The 17,611-nt window shown below is 41.8% G+C and overlaps 1 protein-coding gene across 1 annotated transcript in view; it reads right to left on the bottom strand.

Moving 5' to 3' along the window:
* The window catches only part of FERRY3 (FERRY endosomal RAB5 effector complex subunit 3), a 360,837-nt gene extending 343,821 nt beyond the window's left edge, over window positions 1-17,016 (bottom strand). The window contains exon 1 of the mRNA XM_068190766.1: window positions 17,011-17,016. The gene's annotated coding sequence lies outside the window, so the exon portion shown is untranslated. The remainder of the gene's footprint in view (window positions 1-17,010) is intronic.
* Window positions 17,017-17,611: the final 595 nt, after the last annotated feature.

The following is a 17,611-nucleotide window of genomic DNA, read 5'->3' as shown; positions in this document are numbered from 1 at the left end:
CACCTGGTCTCTAGTCAATTGCCTGTAGTAAATGAAAATATTGACAAAGGCTTCACTAGTCCTGGTTTCCTAGTACTTGATGGCAGGTCAGGAAGGCAATTCTATTCATCTAAAGTGAATTTAGAACTGCTTGGATAATAAAGCTTACATCTGAGCAAAGGGCCTTCACTGGATGCAAGAGGATTCCACAGCAGACACAGTCCAAATGATGGGGTAATATCCCAAGTAATATGAAACAAAAGAGGGCCCACATGTCTGTGGTGTTTTGCTACAAGACCCTGAGAAACGGTCACGGACAGATTCACAAACTCCCTAAACATCAGCTCAGTGTTCCCCTCCAAAACCATTCACTCAGCTGGAGAGAAAGGTGTGACTGGAGGCTATAAAAACAGTACACAAAGACTGCAAAATCAACCCATCCCAACCCCTTCCACATGTGGAAAATGACATATCTGTAAGCTGAACGGGGCAGTGGGACACCTGTCCTGAGGAAGGAGTTACCTTGGATGGATCTCAGTCAGCTGAAATTTGACCAGAGGAAAGGAACTGGCTTGGAGAGTCACCAGAGGTAAAACCTTCTGGTTTACAGGAAGCAAAAGCTCATTGAGTGGTGCAAAATAATAAACCATAAATAATAAACCAGGTCTGCTAGAGGAAGGTATTGAGTGTGATAAATGCTCTCGGGATCTCTACAGCACTTGATGTGTTGGTCCTGCTGCTCTGTGCTGGAGCAAGGAGTGAAACCCTGTACTTTTCCAGGCTAATCTGTTACCTCTAAAACACATTTGAAAAAAACAATTGCCATTCATTAAAAAATGTTGTATCTTAACACTCACTTAAATGTAAAGCAAAATGAAGAAAGTTATAATGTTAATTCATTTCAAGCGGTCAGAAAAAAAAAAATCAGCCTTCCTAGGCCACCATATCTGCATTATCAGCATCTCCATCTTCCTGGCTCTCCACCACCCAGCTCCCAAAGGCAAGTCCTGGTTGCACCTGGTGCAAAGCATGCCAAGGATATACATTTAGAAGCTTCAAAGGAAAATGAAAGAGGTCCTAAGATGAAATAGAAACCCTGAAGAATGGATCATACATGCATATAAAAAAGCTGATAATTCACTGACTAGATAAGTGGTTTCATTAAAAGATAAATATCCCTCTCGCCTAATGACATTACTGTTGATATTACTCCACTGATAACATCCAGCTTAACATAACCCCTTTTTATGGCTGCAGAGTCATGTGCTGCTTTCCAAAAGAGCCTCTGCCTTGAAGAAAGATCAAAGAACCTTGTTCGTGACCTGAGCTCTTCAGCCATCAGCCAGTTCTTTTCACATGGCCCCTAAGTGATGAATAGGTACATCCCAGCACAAAGAACCAGAAAAATAAACTGCATCAGAAAGAATTTGTGTTAAAAAATGGGTATACATTTAGAACAAAAGAGAATGGAAAGAAAAGAGTGTAAAATATTTATTTCCCCCCCACCCCCTGATCACACTAGGCAGGAAAAATGGCTGAAAGCCATTTCTTTATGTTATTTCTTACTTCTCAAGTGTTGTGAACAATCACTGCACTTCAGAAAAGAGTCCAAGATATGCAGGGCCATGGAATATTTTGGGAGAAGAACCCAAGCGGACTGATGTGTCCCTATGGAAATTCAAAGCCACAGAAGAATATATATTTCAAATACAGAGAAGAATGATATCATGAATATATCAACTATTTTAAATACTGGGCAAATGCTAACTCTTTTCACGAGATGTATTTTCTCTGCTATTATAAAAGGAGGATTACACTGTGGTAATATGATATTCCCTTTATAACTATGATTGATCCTCCTTTTATCATAACTGAAAAATTATCTGTAATAAAAACATACACAGTCTGCCTCTTGTGCATTAAGAAAGCTTGTTCACCATCATAATTTGAATCCTAATTTGAATTGCACTCCTCCAGAAGATGGCTTTGTTGAGGGAGGTTAGCCAGCCCCAGGCAGGGAGCAGAACACACAGCACATACCCAGAACTGCTGTATCCATATTCCCCTGGACTCAAAGCCCCATGAGGAAAGCAAGGCAGCACTCAGGGGTAGCATTTAATTCCAAAGGACACTGACAGTCACAAGGCCTTGTCATGATCTTAACTGACTCTGCCAATTGAAAATTCCCAGAAAGATCACACCACACCCTGAACTGACAGCTGCTGGGATGATGGACAGGAAAGGAGAAAGTCTGGATCCCAGTGCTGCAAAACTGGGCTCCTTTGCTGCTTTGGATGTACAGGAGCCCATAAGAAAAGGTATTCCCCTTAAACACACTCCAAAGTCTCCCCTAATCAATACAAATATTTCCTCTGCTTTTACCCGGTGGCAACAGGACTAAAATGTGAACTCAGTCTGTATTTGGTAAGGGTTTGCTTGCTTTTCCTGAGGTTTTTTTTCCTTTTTTTTTAAATCCCTATAAGAAAGCTTCCCAGCCTTATTCAGCCCTTATGTTTCCTGTCCTAAATTCACGCTTGACATGTTTCAAGTTGAAGACATTAGTGCAGTGAGAGTGGAATGAGTGTGGCCACATTATCATCAAATAATAACTTGATCAGTACCCGAGATAACCTAAAACCTAACGCAGCTCCAGCCACAGAGGCTTGTGCTGCACATTCTGTGCAAACATTCCAGTGCCTCTCCAGCTGCTGAAGGATTGAATAATCACCAGAAAAGGCACATTTACAGAAAGTTTCAGAAACATCCTACAGCTTCTGGTTCATGCAGCACTCTGCTGCAGGTTGCCCAGGAATCTGGTGTGCTCCAAGTTTGGATGTTGTTGAAATGATCTGGATGTTCTGAGATTCCCACTCAAGAAGCCCCACGGGCCATTCCCAGCCTCTGCATAATGAAAGCAATGCACCTGCTCCACAGCCATTTCCTCAGCTACAGAGCAGTGGAGAGACAGATGTGGCACTTTCCTGTCACAGCAGCCCTGCTTGGGGACAGTGTGGAGGCTGCCACACTCGCTGCAGCCATTGTGCCCATAAAGCTCAGCAAAAAAATGTTAGGCAGCAAAAAATTCCAGCAATTCTTTCCCTCCAGTTATAATAAACTTGCTTCCAATTTGTTGTCCATCCGTTGCTAATTTCATTATCATTTCACACATGTTAATGAGACACATGCTGGTCACATGACCTCCTCTTTCCCTCTGGGGCCTAATGAATTATATATCATGAATAATTAGGGGCAGTTTGTTTTGGCATACACATTCATTAGTGTTTTAATATAAAAGTGCACAAAAGGGGAATTAATGTTTCATGACAACTAAAATAACCCTTTCTGCTAAAAATGTGGCCACATTGAGACCATTTATTTATGCTTTTTTTTTTTTCTTCTAATTAAGTCAGAATTTAAAAATCTCCAGACCACACCACTAAGGAGTAGCTGAGTATTTAAAAAGCAATAGTGTGCAGCTTTTGGCAAATTTCCTCCAGATCCCATAATGTTTCCTGATGCTCTGGCATGACTGACAAGAGTTTCTCCCTCTGTGAGTGCAGAGATTTCTCCCCCTCCAACAATTCACTATCAACATTTGAAGAGGGAGCTGCAGCTTTCAGTTTGAATGCCGCAACAAACAAGCTGATAAGGCTGTTATTTTTTATTTTTAAGCTGTAATTCAAGTGCAGACTTATATGGCTATGGCAAGAATCTCTTTTCATAGCATCTAAGAAATCAGCTGGGCTTCTCAGATTTTTCAGAGGAAAATAGAAAAGTGAGAAGTCAACTGGAAAATTTTTGTTTTAGGTGCAGATGGTGACATTGCTTTTTTAACCTTCTCATGCCTGTTATAAGGATCTTTTAATACTCTTCTATGGCATGGCACCATTTTCTGGAGCATCAGTCTGACATATGACTGGAAAATGAGAAAGACTCAGATATTTTCCATGGAAATCAGGGGTAAAACCTAAACCTTTTTTTTTTTTTTTTAACTCTTGGAGTGGGACATCCATTCTGCAGCTTTGCTGGCCTTGAATTCTAGGTGTTTCAGCATTCTCAGAGAAACACAGAACCAGACAGATAGAAAGGCACCTCAGAAGACCAATAGTGAGGCCATGTGTCCCCAGCCCTTGCCAATCACCTGGAGGTGCTGAAGCACCAAAGTGCTTTAGGACATGATTTTTTTGAAAGCATGAGCAGTGACAAGATTTTCATACAGCTTTATGGAGACATACACTCTCAGTTTTAAAAGAGCTCTCATAACTGCTTTTCACAAAATTTAAGTGCCTTCATACCCTGCAGTGAGCAGATTAAATTTGAAAAGCTGGGTTCAAGTGTGCAAGACGTGGCCTTCGCTACCCCTGTTAAACATTACCTGGTTCTGAATGAGTTCTGGCTGAGCTGAGGCCTCACTCAAGGAAGGTTCAGCAGCTGGGTTTTTCCTGGGCTCCCTGTATCCTGAGTACCCCTGGCTCCCTCTCCTGTGGCCATTTTCCCCCTGGGGCTTTGGGACTGCTGAAGGATCACCCCTCTCATGCTGTAGTGCCACTTGACTTGGACAGCAAGGAGGCTGGAAAGAAGTGTGCTCCCCAGGATGAAAAAAAAATAAAATCCTGGATGACAAGAGTGGCAATAGAGGAAGCAATTTAGGACAGAACTGAAGAAAGCTCTGACTTCTTCAGCTGGAGATAAGAGATTTTTGGGCATGAAGGCTGGAAATGGGATCAGAGCAGGGTAGGGAAAGCTGCATCACCTTTTTTTGGTTATTGAGGAAGGAGTAAGGGGGGGTGAAGTCAAACACTGAGTGCTCTGAGTAAAGCCAATACACATCTATCTCCCACTAGAATTCCTGCAGAAGGATCCAGGTCCTGCCAGTAAATCTCATATATCTAAAATAAAAATGATGTAACTATGTTATAGCACATAGCATGTCCTAGCTTTGGCCAACTATCCTGAAAGAAGCTATTCATATTCCCCTTCATGGACAATAGTGAAAAATCTGGCCTGATACTAATCCCAATTCTTCTCTTTATAAATGGAAAGAAAAAAAAATCAGATTAATCACTAAATTGTCCCATTGACTGTAAAGGAAAAGAGGATGAAGAACTAAAATATAATTGGTCTAGACTGAGAAATATTTTACTACCAACCACTCTAGAACCAGTCTGTACTTTCACTTCCTTTGTTTTACTATTTTATTTCCCATCAAAATCCCAGCATAAAGTTTGAGCACATGTTTTTAAAGATGGCATAATTTATTTAGAATCATGCATTCCCTAGATATTTGTAGGGTAAACTGTGAACAGAAAAGATTAAATGAATGCTGTTGGACATACTGAGGAAAACAAAAATTAGGTTGAAATACAGAAAAAGCATCAAAATGTTCAGAGAAAAATTATGCTACTTTAAAGTAACAGAAAATGGATGATAATGCTCTATCATCAAATTACATATTACTTGGTATGGAGGGACTGTGAAAATCAAGATGCTATTGGGATGTACATTATAAATAAATAAATTTTTAAAAAACTTATAAAGAAAAGACAGCAATCACTTTAGGAAGTAATTGCAGTAAGAGGAAAAAAGAATTGGCAGAAGCCATTAATGGAATCTTTTACCTTCTGCAAGTCCTTGGATATAAACCCTGACCTCTCAGTAGGTGCAAAGGAGACAGAAAGAACAAGGCAGAATAAAATAATCAAGTGGCCAGGGAAATATAACTTTTAGACTTTTATGTTTCTAATAATGGAGGGAAAAATCAGCTACCAAATGGGGTTTTTGTCATGGAGGATGTGAATCCAGAAACAGAAATGTTAGTTCTCAGTGAGGACATTATGTTGGTCCTTTACAAGAAGCAGCTGTCAATGAGCCTGAGCTGATGTTCACATCTGCAGTGGAAAGCCACAAACGCCAATAGGAGACCAGGGACCCTGAACACGTTCAAGGTCATCCAAGTAACAGAGCAGAAATAGTAAAGGTAAAATCTCTCATCTATTGACAAGCTCATCCACAAGGTTTATTTAATTGATAAACACTTAAAACCTCTGAAGCACGTGCTAATGCACTGGCTTGTGAGTTAATGAGCCAGGGCATTCCTCTGGATAGACTCAGAACAACATGGCTGAGGTTCCTAAGCCTTGGTGGTTTTCTAAGATTCATGTGCCAGATGCCTGTAGTGTCAGGCCAGGTAATCCTACTGGTTCTTTGAGCTTTTAAAAGCCTAATGTCTTTTGCGCAGTGGCAATTTGTGAATTCTGAGAATCAGCCTTTTTCTTTCCATTTCTGATTCTGTACAGTTGTTTAACTCTGTTTTGGCTCACTACTTTGTGGCCTTGGTTTGCTCAGATTTTTTTCTCTGATAAAAAAATGCATAATTTTTCAATAATGTACTTCTTTGTGCAGTTAGGGAGAGTGATGCTGTAATGGAGTTTGTCTTTCAGACTTCGGTGTGGGTTTCTTTACATGCTTCTCTAAGCTTTCTCCTGAATGGATTTTAATTCAGTGAAGCTGAGAGCAGAGGAGCAGAATCCCCTCCCTCCACCTGTTTTTGGTGCAGCTTCCTGGAGTCCTTCAGAGCCCCACCTGTATCCATGGATTTATAACTGTATGGAGGGGGAGGAAAGGCAAATGGCTCCCCATAACCTCAGAGATGTTACCTCCACCCTCACTCCTGTGCCAGATGTAGAAAATCTCCCAGGCATTCTTCTCAGCTCAAAGAGAGCACCAGCACCAGCCAGGAGACACCGCCAGATGCAGAAAGTTTTAACTGATGGTGCTGGATATACTCCTGCTCTAATCTCAATTTAAATTAGTAACTAGAGGCAACACACTGGGAGCTTTTCTAGTCTGCTTCCTCAAGAAGTAAATCGAATCCCAAATAAAATATTCAGCATTTGGAGGCTGAGCACAGCCCTTGGTGTGCGCTGAGGAAGCACTTTTCCTAAGACACCAGAAATGTTGGCAGCTCACTTTGGTAACACGTCCAGTTTTATTTGTTTTAGAATCTCTGCTCCACTGGGGGCATGCAAAACGATCTCAGGCACTCTGGGGAATTTCGCCTCTACCTCTCTTTACCCTTGCACTTCTCTTCCTTTTGATCTATTGCTACCCACTGCCCGGGGCTGACTTAATTTGCTGTACAAGCCACTGTCTAACCCATTCTCTCCTATCCTGATGGCCAGAGCCACCCTTCCCACTACACCCAAACTGCTGATACTGTGACAGCTCCTAAGTCGACAATTCATCAGCCAGGAGCTTTTATCAGCAGGAGAGAGGAACCCCAGCACTGGCAGCAGTCACAGCCCTGGCCAGCAAAGATGTTTTTAGAATTATATTCTTGGCGCCTTGTGGCATCTTCAACAAAGCTGGCAGTGACTGCTGAAAACTTGCCAGGTAGATTTGCTCAGAAGAAGGAAATGGGATGTGGTAGGGTGTGGTGGTGAGGAGAAAAGAACATTTCAGAGCATATTCCCGTTTTCTCACACATATTTCTCACCCCCTAACACTTGGGAAGGGAGAGACATTACTTTGAGGGGCATGTCCCATCCAAACAAACAAGACAGTGGGAACAGACCAAAGGGATCCATCAGCCTTGTAAAAACCACCTCTTTTCCAAGTCGGGCTTGACAGATCAGCACAATACTTAGAGGGCACAAGCCCTGCCTGAATCAACACTCTGCTAAGCTTGTAGAAAGAACAAAATTAATTGTGCCGAAATGAAGGTTCACAAAAAAGGCCTGGGTTTCATATCAAGATCTGCTCACCAGCTGCACAGCTTCAGATACATATTTGTAATGCTCCATGCAAGTAATGCCAGAACACCTGCAAGATTAAAGCTCTATGATACCTAAAAATCACAAGTTCAGCTCCAGTAAAGACCAAAATCTAAAAGTGAAGTCTAGAGACCCTCAGCTACTTGCTGAAACTCAGTGATGCTGAGTCAAAAATCCATTAAGAGGACATATTCATATAACCATTAATTTCAGCTCCTGCTCTGTAAAATGTGAAGAACAACTGCTTTCCCTCCTGGATACTGTAAAGTACAGTGTTTTAACATTTGTCAAGTATTTTCTGTCCTCATGCAGCAAGAAGTGCTGCTTTGGGTACTACATCTATTCTGCCAGTCAAAATAGTTGGCTGTCTCTGCCAGAGTGGTTAAATTTCTTTGGGGTAAGTGAAAGCAGTCATGTAAATTAAAGTGAAAAACCAAGCCAGAGACTTACTTCAGGTGAGAAAAGAAATACAACTTTTTCAAAAAGATCAAAACCATCTTTGTAAGAAAAACAAAACAAAACCAAACCAACAAAAAAGCCTACAAACAAACAAAAACCAAACCCACTCCTGATGCTGTAATGTTTCCCTGAATTCCGTGGTTACAGCTGGTAGATTTACAGAAATACTTGGGAAAAGAGCTGCTGCTGGTACTATGGACTGGACAAGACAAAAGGATGAAGGGCTGAACCACAAACCAGCCCTTTTTGATGTATTCTCCATACCAAGGTGGCAGCCAAAGAAGTTTCTATAAAAGCCATTGAAGTTTTTCAATGTTTATCACCACAGGGAAACCAAAACTAAATCCAGAGATTGTTTTAGGTACAGAATGGATTTCTTTAAATCCCATGAAGTTTCTAGAACCTGACACATCAAACACAGGCTTTGGGTTTATACTCTCTCCACTCCCTCCATGTCTATCTCTAAAGATTTCTCATCCATGCAGAAAAACCAATCATGCCCAGGGAACCAGTTGCAATAAGGTCCTCCCTGACACTGACCCAGCAGAACTTTTTTCTGTGAAGGGAAAACTGTTCTGTGGCTTTGCTTCTGGAGGATCCTGCCTCAGGTACCACTTGCTCGTCAAGCCAAGGGCAGGAACATGAATTGCAGCCGTGGTTAGGCCATGGTTGTGTCTGTTCTGTAAAGCACTCCTGGTTTCTCCAGTGGCAGAGACCAGGTCCAAAGGACACAGCTCTTTACAGAACTTCTTCTGCAGCTCCTGGTGGGCATGGTCACAGATTTGAACCCTATTAACCAGATTTGGACCCAGTTAGCACAGCACATATCATCCACGTTAGTCATCCTCTTCTGTGTTTCAGAACAACTCCATCAGGGACCAGCCAAGCTTGTGTCATTGTTTCCAACCCAGAAATGCCTGCATTTCAGACAGGGCATCAAGAGCATCAGCTGTGAGTGCTGCATCCCTGTGCCTGACTTGTCCTTTTATGCACAACACAAAAAATAGGGACATTCCAAGGATTTCACAAAGCCCTTCACAGAGGCCTCATTTGCATGTAAGGCAACCAAATATTTTGAATCATTTAGTTCACATCTCTGGGGATCAACCCATGGAAAGGGACCAGGACCTGACTGTGCAGAGGCTGGGGTGTGTGGCTGCAGTGTCCCCATGGTGGGGGGGGGTGACTCCTGGCCTGGCTGGTGGTGTGCCAGCTCCCACTGCCACCTCCCAGAGCACACTCGGTCACTGGCCTCTGTGGAAAGGAGCAAGGCAAAAGGAGAGGAAAAAAAAAAAGAGAGAGAGAGGGAGAACACTACACAGAAGGGGATGGGATAGAGTAATTAGCTTCATCCTCTGCAGCCTCCAGCACACTGCCAAGCCTTGCTGCCGCAGGACGGGCGGACAAAAGGCTTTTTCAGCTGTCACACATTTCACAACCCCAGCCAGGGACAGCAGCCACGTCCTCGTGCCTTTCAGGGATTTGCACACACGTGCTGCTCTGTCTGCAGGCCAAGGAAAAGCAGCCTTAGCCCTTACCATATGTACAGATACAAAATGCTCATTGCAGTGCTGCTGGCACTCAGCATATGGTCACCCTGATTTATTTCTGTTGAAACAGAAGCCAGAGCTTCTTCCTGCCTAGGCCCTCTGTGGTAGAAATAAGGGGCAGTTTGTGTCCTGGAGACCTTAATTCAGCGCTAAAAATGACATTTTGTCTTCACCCTTTGCCATAATTTCTGGATGCAGGCACTTGAATAGAAGGAAGCCAAGGTACTGATATTACGCCTCACGTATTTAATTTCCTAGGAACTAAGTGGTGAGTGTTGCTTATGCAACCTTAAAATGAAAGTGCGTTACAGGAACAGACTGTCCTTTTTTGTGTTTATTCTGCTCAGTAAAAAAACCCCAATAACATTTAAAAGGATTCACCCAGCAGCAAGATGGTTTTCCACCAGGACTGCTGGAACATGAATTTCTTTTCTGAACATGTGCATGTCTGTGTTTCTCACAGACGCTCATGGGAGCTGTGGTTTTCAGCTGTGTGCAGAGGCAACAAGGACAATTAGCATAAAATTAACATGTCCTACCTCTGATTGTAATCCACATGAGGAGAATGACAAACCCCTACTCCCTCTCCAAACGCTGACTAAATTCATGAGCCTGACTTCATGTAACAGCTAGTTAAATGCCTGAGACCAATTGGGATACCAGACATTACAGAAATAGAGGTTATTAATTGGATGATATGTAAAATTCAGTGACTTGGTGTCAGGGTGTACCTCACAATACCAGTCAAGTTATGAAATTCAGACACAATTACATGCTGGCTGAATACATTTGCCTTATTTCACTATAGTGTATATTAAACTTTCCCTTTCATGTTTGCATAATAAATCTGAATGGAGCTCTTTATTGCATTCACACTTGGTTGATTGCTTTTGGTTATTTTATAGCATGTTATAGGGGGAAGGGGAAAAAACCAAAGGTTTTATTACAAAACTGTAAAGCAAAACTGAATGTGAATGCCTGCTCTAGAGAGGTGATGAAGATACTTCATGTTAACTTAGAAGTGCCACTTTTTATCACTGACATGTAATTTCTGATGATATTATTGTTATTATTTTGGGGGATGCCTCAGTACCAGAACACAGAATAAAGAATGGTTCCCCAGTTTTATTTGCTGCAGGTAGAAGTGCCATGGGAAGGCAGACACTGCCACAGGAACACCCTGTGACTTGGCCACAGATTTTTTTTAAGGAGATACCCCAGGTGAAACTCTCCTGGTGGCAGAATGACAACACAGAGCCTGAGCAGGGTGTCAGCCTGCCTCCCACCAGCTCTACAGAGCACCAGTGGGTCTTACACAGCTCAGATGTGGTGATGACTCTGAGGAGGGGTGAATTCTCACTTTCTAATTTCTGTTCTCAAAACACCACACAGACAGTGCATGAGAAAAGAAAGATTTGGGGATTTCCACTCTTGCAAAACAGGGGTGAAGAACCTGCTCTTTGCTGAGTGTCAGATCTTTCAAATCTTTTGCAAACCATGAATGAAAACACCCCAAATACACACCAAAAATAAACCACAAAAACCCAAACAACATTTAAACACCTCCCTTCCACCCCCTCCAATAAAAGCTGTCACAGTAAAACACAGAATAAAGAAGGTATCAGTAGTAAAACATTACATGTGAAAACACAGAAGTCTTGCACAAAGAAGAAAACAAGGAAGTCATATACAATGATAATAAGGTTGGGGAAAAAATAATCTGAAAGAACCATTGAATAAAGACATAAAAGCTGATATAAACCAAGCATATCAGGAATAATGAATGTGAAAGACAATCTAGAGAATCACTGCATGAAGAAATAGAGAAAAATATGAAACTGGTACATTAGAAGCAATCCACAATCCCACAACCCAGCTAAAGGTTTTGTCTGCAAGTGATCAGTATTTGGTAATGTGAAAAACAGGCTAAAAGAAGGACTAGTGCATTTCTTCTCACCTTCTGGCAAGGTGTGATTTAGAGAGTCTCTAAAGTAAACTTGCACCTTCATCTCCTCAGTTTTACACACCTCCATCATATATCCTAGCCACCTTTTCTCCAAAATGAAAGCAAAAAGGATGAGGAAAAGTATGCAAAGTGTGAGGATGAAAAAACAGGGATTCTTCAAGTAAGAAAGAAAAAATTGGCCTGTGGGCTACTGGCAGAGAGTACTATACAGTCTCAGGTAGGATGGAGATAAACAAGGGATGATTACTCACTCACTGTTTCTTAGAATGCAAGAAGTAGGGAACACTTGAAAAAAATAGCACATACGTGTTTTATAAGAAAGGAAAGGCAGTGAGTTTCCAAGCCACGCACTGCCACAGGACATGCAGATATACAAAACAGTGTAAACAGGTTCCAAAAAGACAGACTCACAAAAGAAAAGCCTGTCAATGACTAATAACCATCAAAGGCTCTGCATCTCCAGAAAGTGCCAAAAGCCAGAGACAGCTAAAAGCAATGACTTTGTGCCCAGGGCGGTTTGTCTTTACATGCCCTGGGTTTGCATTTTTTCTCTAAGCAACTGCTACTGATGCTGGGCAGGAGAGATCCTTAGCCTTTCCCAGATTCATATGGCAGTAAGACTGCCATTAAAACACATATTAATTAAGTATCATGTTATGAAATGAGCCCGTGGGTTATAGCTAGGTCTCAGGCTCTGGTGCCTATATTCCAACTTTCATGCAACTATAAATATTCAAAAACCAAACAGTTCACTTGAATTTGCAAAATGCAGGCTCATCACCATTCCAATACTGTGTCTTCTGATAAAAACAATTTATTTGCTCATCAGCCAATCATATTTTTTTTCCAAGTCCAGTAAAAACTGTCATTCCATTGTTCCAAACAAGCCCTAATCTCAATATGCAGCTCTCAGTCTTATAAAGATGCTAATTATTATAACTGAAGGGCAAATCAGCACAATATGACCAAATGAATAAATTTTGCTGAATACATAAAAGAAAACCCCCACAACCTTGTACTTGTTGGTTCTCCAGAATCACAGCTTTACAGTGTTAATACTGTACTCATGACCTTAATAGAAAATAATCCCTTGAAAATTAATTACCACTAGACATTAATAAGCACTTTGTTAATTAAGCCAGTAAGCCAATTAGGCCCAAGGTGAACTCGAGGGCAATCAACTCTATAAACAGTGTGAGCTAAGTCTTAGAAGTACACTCTAATTTTTAAAAAGCTTGTTTTTGGAGACTGGATAGCTTGTGGGATTGCTCATTACAGAACAAAGCCACTGCCCAAATGCAAGCCAGGTCAGGAGCAGCCAAGAGCCATCATCACCCAGCAGCTTATCTGTGTCTTCAGAGCAGCTGGTCTAGACCTCATTTGAGACCTTACCAGCTTGTAATTAATAGCTTCTCTAAGTAAACCAAATCAGAAAGCCAGCAAAAAGCAATTCAGAAGTGCCTCCTGGGAAAGGGCCTGAGCTGTAAGGCAGGGCAGGGTGTAGAGAGAGCAATTCACAGCTGACTCCCTTTAACTACGAGTAAGCACCAGGCAGCTATCCCTTCTCCTTCTGCTGGGCTTTCACAGACCACGGGACATTGACAAAACCTGCAGAGAAATGGCTCAAGCCATTCTGAGGAGATGCAAAAAGAGCTGCTAAGCTCTTCCACCTCCAAAAGTCTGCGTTGTGTGGTATAGTAAAAAAGGGCAACCCCAGCTGCAGGAAGAAATGATGATGTCTGGCTCCAGATCAGAAGGCTGAATTATCTGCTTTATTAGAACTATACCATATTATATTAATATACTATTTAAAGAGAGACTATCCTATTCTACATACTTACTTCTTACTTACCTATCTAACTAATTAACTAACTCCTGACTCTCTGCTGAGAGTCCGAGCCACAGCCCGATCCGATTGGGCATTGAACCCAAACAGCCTTCACCAGAATCCAATCCAGCAATCACTTCAGGTAAACAATCTCCATACCACATTCCACATGGGGGAAACAAAGGAGCAGAGATAAAGATTGTTTTCTTCTCTCTGTGCTTCTCCTGAGAGACAGAATTATGTCTCTCTGACCAGAGAATGTGAATGCCACAACGTGGCTTTTCTTATTCACTGTCCAGGAGCAGAGACAGCACAGGCAGGAGTGCAGATACCTCAGGAAACCTTAATTTCTGCCTTTCCTTTACAGCTGAGAGGAGCAGATCCATTCCTGGGCTCCCATTCCTGAGGAGAAACCTGTGTTTCTCTACACACTGCAAACAGGAAAGCTGTTAAGGGAGCACCTTGCTAAATCACTCCTCTGTGGGCATGGCTGAGGATCTCCCCAGGGCAGTGGTCACTGCCCCAAATCCACCAGAATTCAACAAGCATTGACTGGTGGGACTCCTGGGGCTCTGCTGTTCAGGGATTTGGACTTGACAATCCCTGTAGGTTCCTTCCAGTTCAGGCTATTCTACAATTCCATTATTTTCTCCTCCTCCAATCCTCCTCTTCTGGGTTTTTCTGTTCTGTCTTTTCACAGGTCTCAGCAAGCTCAAATACTTCAAGCCAAAGGCATCCAACTTCCCCTTCTACAAAGAAGTTTGTCCATACAGTGAATTTGGCACAGGGCTGGAGAAAACTCATTTTTTTCTCTAATTGATTCCATTTGAAAAAAGATGCCATTAATCCTTGCACATTTGTTGGCACTGATAAATGTGCCCTGTGTTTTGAGTATTTGTCTCAAGGCCTTGCAGGCTGGGGACTCAGCTCTACCATCACCTTCTCAATTGTTTTTTCCAGCAATGTGTGGACACTGAATCCACCAAATTGGAGGAATAGTGTCACTCCTCACACTCTCTGCAGAGCTAACCATTCCTTGTTACTCCGTCTTTCCCATCACAAGCTTGGACTGCAGTAACTTGTATGGGAAAGTAACATGTGCAGTTAAAATCCCTTAAAATTCACGGGATGCAAATGAGCAGACAATTATTCTGTGCATAATGATGAGCTGCTAAGTTGGAACATGTTCAGATATACAGTAAGTCTCTGTAATAATTTTTATTAATTTTTAAGAATGCTGGATCATCTCATCTGAAGCCAAAACCATTAATATTTGCATTAATTAGTGCTCATAATACAGTATTTCTTTTGAGTTTTACTGCAGTCATTTGAATCTTTCCTTACATTGACTTTCTAAAAATGATCACCTTGATGAAGGGGGTTTTGCGATTTTTTTCAGCCTAGTGAAAAATAATGTCCTGGAATAGTGGTCAGTTTTCTGCCTTTGTTTTACTTGTCTTTTTTTTCTGAGCATTGGTTGTTTTGGGTTTGGTTTGTGGGTTTTTGTTTTTTTTTTTTTTGTCTCTTCCTGCCTTAGTAGAATATGGGGATAATGATGTAGGCTTGACTATGCATATAAATTGAATAATTTGCAATAATACTCTAAAGTGCCACCAGGATGGAATTCAAATGGCTGTTTGCAGAAACAATTGCTTTTTTAAAAATTAATTTCTGAAAAGTAAATGTAGAAAATGGTGAGATGGCTCAGGGGATTGAAAATGGCAGAGAGACTTTCTGGTCACTGCTTCAGATCCTACTCAGGCTGAAGTGCAACTACAAAATGTTACTGTGAGAAAAATACTTTGGGTCTCTGAAAATTTTAACAGAATAATTTGTGCTAAGGTTATGAATGAAATTGGAGTTCACTGAAAATAATAACAGAGGGTCAATTCTACTACATATTTTGGAGAGGTTTGTTTTTTTTAAAAGTCATTCTACCAATGGAATATAAATCTGTCTTTTTTTCAAATAGCAATCATTTAATCACAGACATTGTTAAGCAAAACAGAATTCATATCCTTGGCCACAAGTAAACTGGTTACCCTTTCTCAGACCTATGTAGACTTTTGCCAATATTATCAGGGTAGATCATGTATTTTCATGATAGCAATCACATGAGTTGAGTTGGTTATGTAACAGGAAAAGACAAAGGGCATTTAAACCACTTAAATCAGACTGGAGGAAAAAGAAAATTATGTTTTCAGGATGGGGTCATGGCTCAGTGATGTTAAAAATCTCACGCAGTTTAAGATAAATGCACAATCACTTTACACTTTCCATCTATTTGTAAAAAAGACATCAACAATCCATTTTCCTACGCAAAACTGCCACATATGTCTATGTATTTCAGGCTGCTGATTTCTGGTCAGGACCAGAACTAGCCCTGGAAGCTTTAAAATTACCCATGTGGATTTCTGATTGATCAGACATCAGGTCCATCCCTTGCACAGAGAGAATCAGATGCTTCAGAGAGATGCTTCCCCAGAAGCAGTTGGCCTGAGGATGGGAGGATGCCCATTTGGATGGACAGGAGGGACAAACCATCACCTACAGCTCCACAATTAATCCCTGTGCTGGTTTCCAAAGCCCCTTGCAAATAGATTTAAAACATCTCCAGGAGCATGCACTTCAGCACTCCCTAAGGTGCCTAGCAAGTATCTCAAGAATGTAGTTATTGATTTCTGGTAATATCTGGTATCTTAAGAGATTTCCAAACAGAGAAGGAGGAGCAGCCTGTGGCCTGAACAGGAAACACTGAAGATTGAAAGGATGCTATGGCCAAGTGTTGAAAAGTTGCCAGCAGCTTTCTAGCAGTGCAGGCACTGTGAGAGGCTACTCCAATGTCAACACAGAAAAGGGTGGAGAGCTGGTTTTATTTCAAGCTTGAATAAACCTGCTGCCAGTTATTCACCTAACTGTGGACATCTGCCTGCTCATTTCCCACAGAGATGACCATCCTGAGATGCAGCTTTGGGGTGCCCATGAGGCAGCCGCAGGACTGGGAGCAAACGGAGCAAGAATGTGAACATGTGGAAATAGACTGGCCTTCTAGACAGGGATGAGATGACTGGGTTGAACTTGAATCACATGAGATCCAGCTCTGAGCAAAGCCAACACAATCCCAAGCAGTGCTCTGTGGAATGTGGATGTACAGCGCTGTCAATCCAGTGCTGCACATGAACTAAGACCAAAGAGATGGTGGGGAAACAATCACTATCATCTCTTTCTAGAGAGGATATTTACTGCTTCTGAGGGCAGGAAAGACTTACATCAGCTTCATAAGGCACTTAAAAAGCAAGTTCCAGAGGCACAGGCCCTGACTGCTGAGCACAACACAGTCAGTGGAGCTGATCTTTCTGCTGTGGGGACATGAAAAGAATAGCAGAGGGTCAATTTTACAGTGGCTGTGAACACTCTCTGATACAGCAGTGCTCTGTTCCAAAGGTGATTGAGCAAACAGAGAAACACATCTCTGCTCAGAGGCAGGCAGCAGAGAAGAGCTCAGTGGTCTTTGCTGGATGCCCTTCACGATCAAGCAGTGAAACACTGTGTTTAATCATGGTGAAGGATAATAGAGAGCAGAGAACCAGGGAGGCAGCTCAGCTAGCTCCAGGCATGCTCTGTTAAACCCTATATGATATAAAAATGGTTTATAGCCCATGCAGCATACTTCCCTTGGATAAGGACCATCGCACACTGAAATTAAAAGTAATTAGTGTCCCTTAAGCGCACGAAGAGAATTGTTTTTATAAAGTGTTTCCTTCAGTCTTTAGGAAAAAAAAAATACAGGAAAGGCATTTTTCTGCAGGATGGCATTTGTTTACAACTAACACCCTGAGAGATTAGAGCTGGCTTTCAGGCCTGTTATTACAGCTACAAAAAAGTTGCTGTTAAACTCCCATTGAGGCTGACTGATAGGTCCACTATGTGTGAATGCAAAACACATTGTTTCAGGATGCTACAGCAGCTCCACATGTGCAGCACAGCACTTTTTATAAAGCAAGAATTTCATGTTGGTTATTAACAAACTCCTTCCCCCACAACCATCACAGAGTTT

The sequence above is a fragment of the Anomalospiza imberbis genome, chromosome 5 (genome assembly GCF_031753505.1).
Source record: "Anomalospiza imberbis isolate Cuckoo-Finch-1a 21T00152 chromosome 5, ASM3175350v1, whole genome shotgun sequence".
In the NCBI taxonomy this organism is placed as follows: Eukaryota; Metazoa; Chordata; class Aves; order Passeriformes; family Viduidae; genus Anomalospiza; species Anomalospiza imberbis.
Note: the sequence above shows the minus strand (reverse complement) of the source record. Positions and strands in the feature narration are given on the sequence as shown.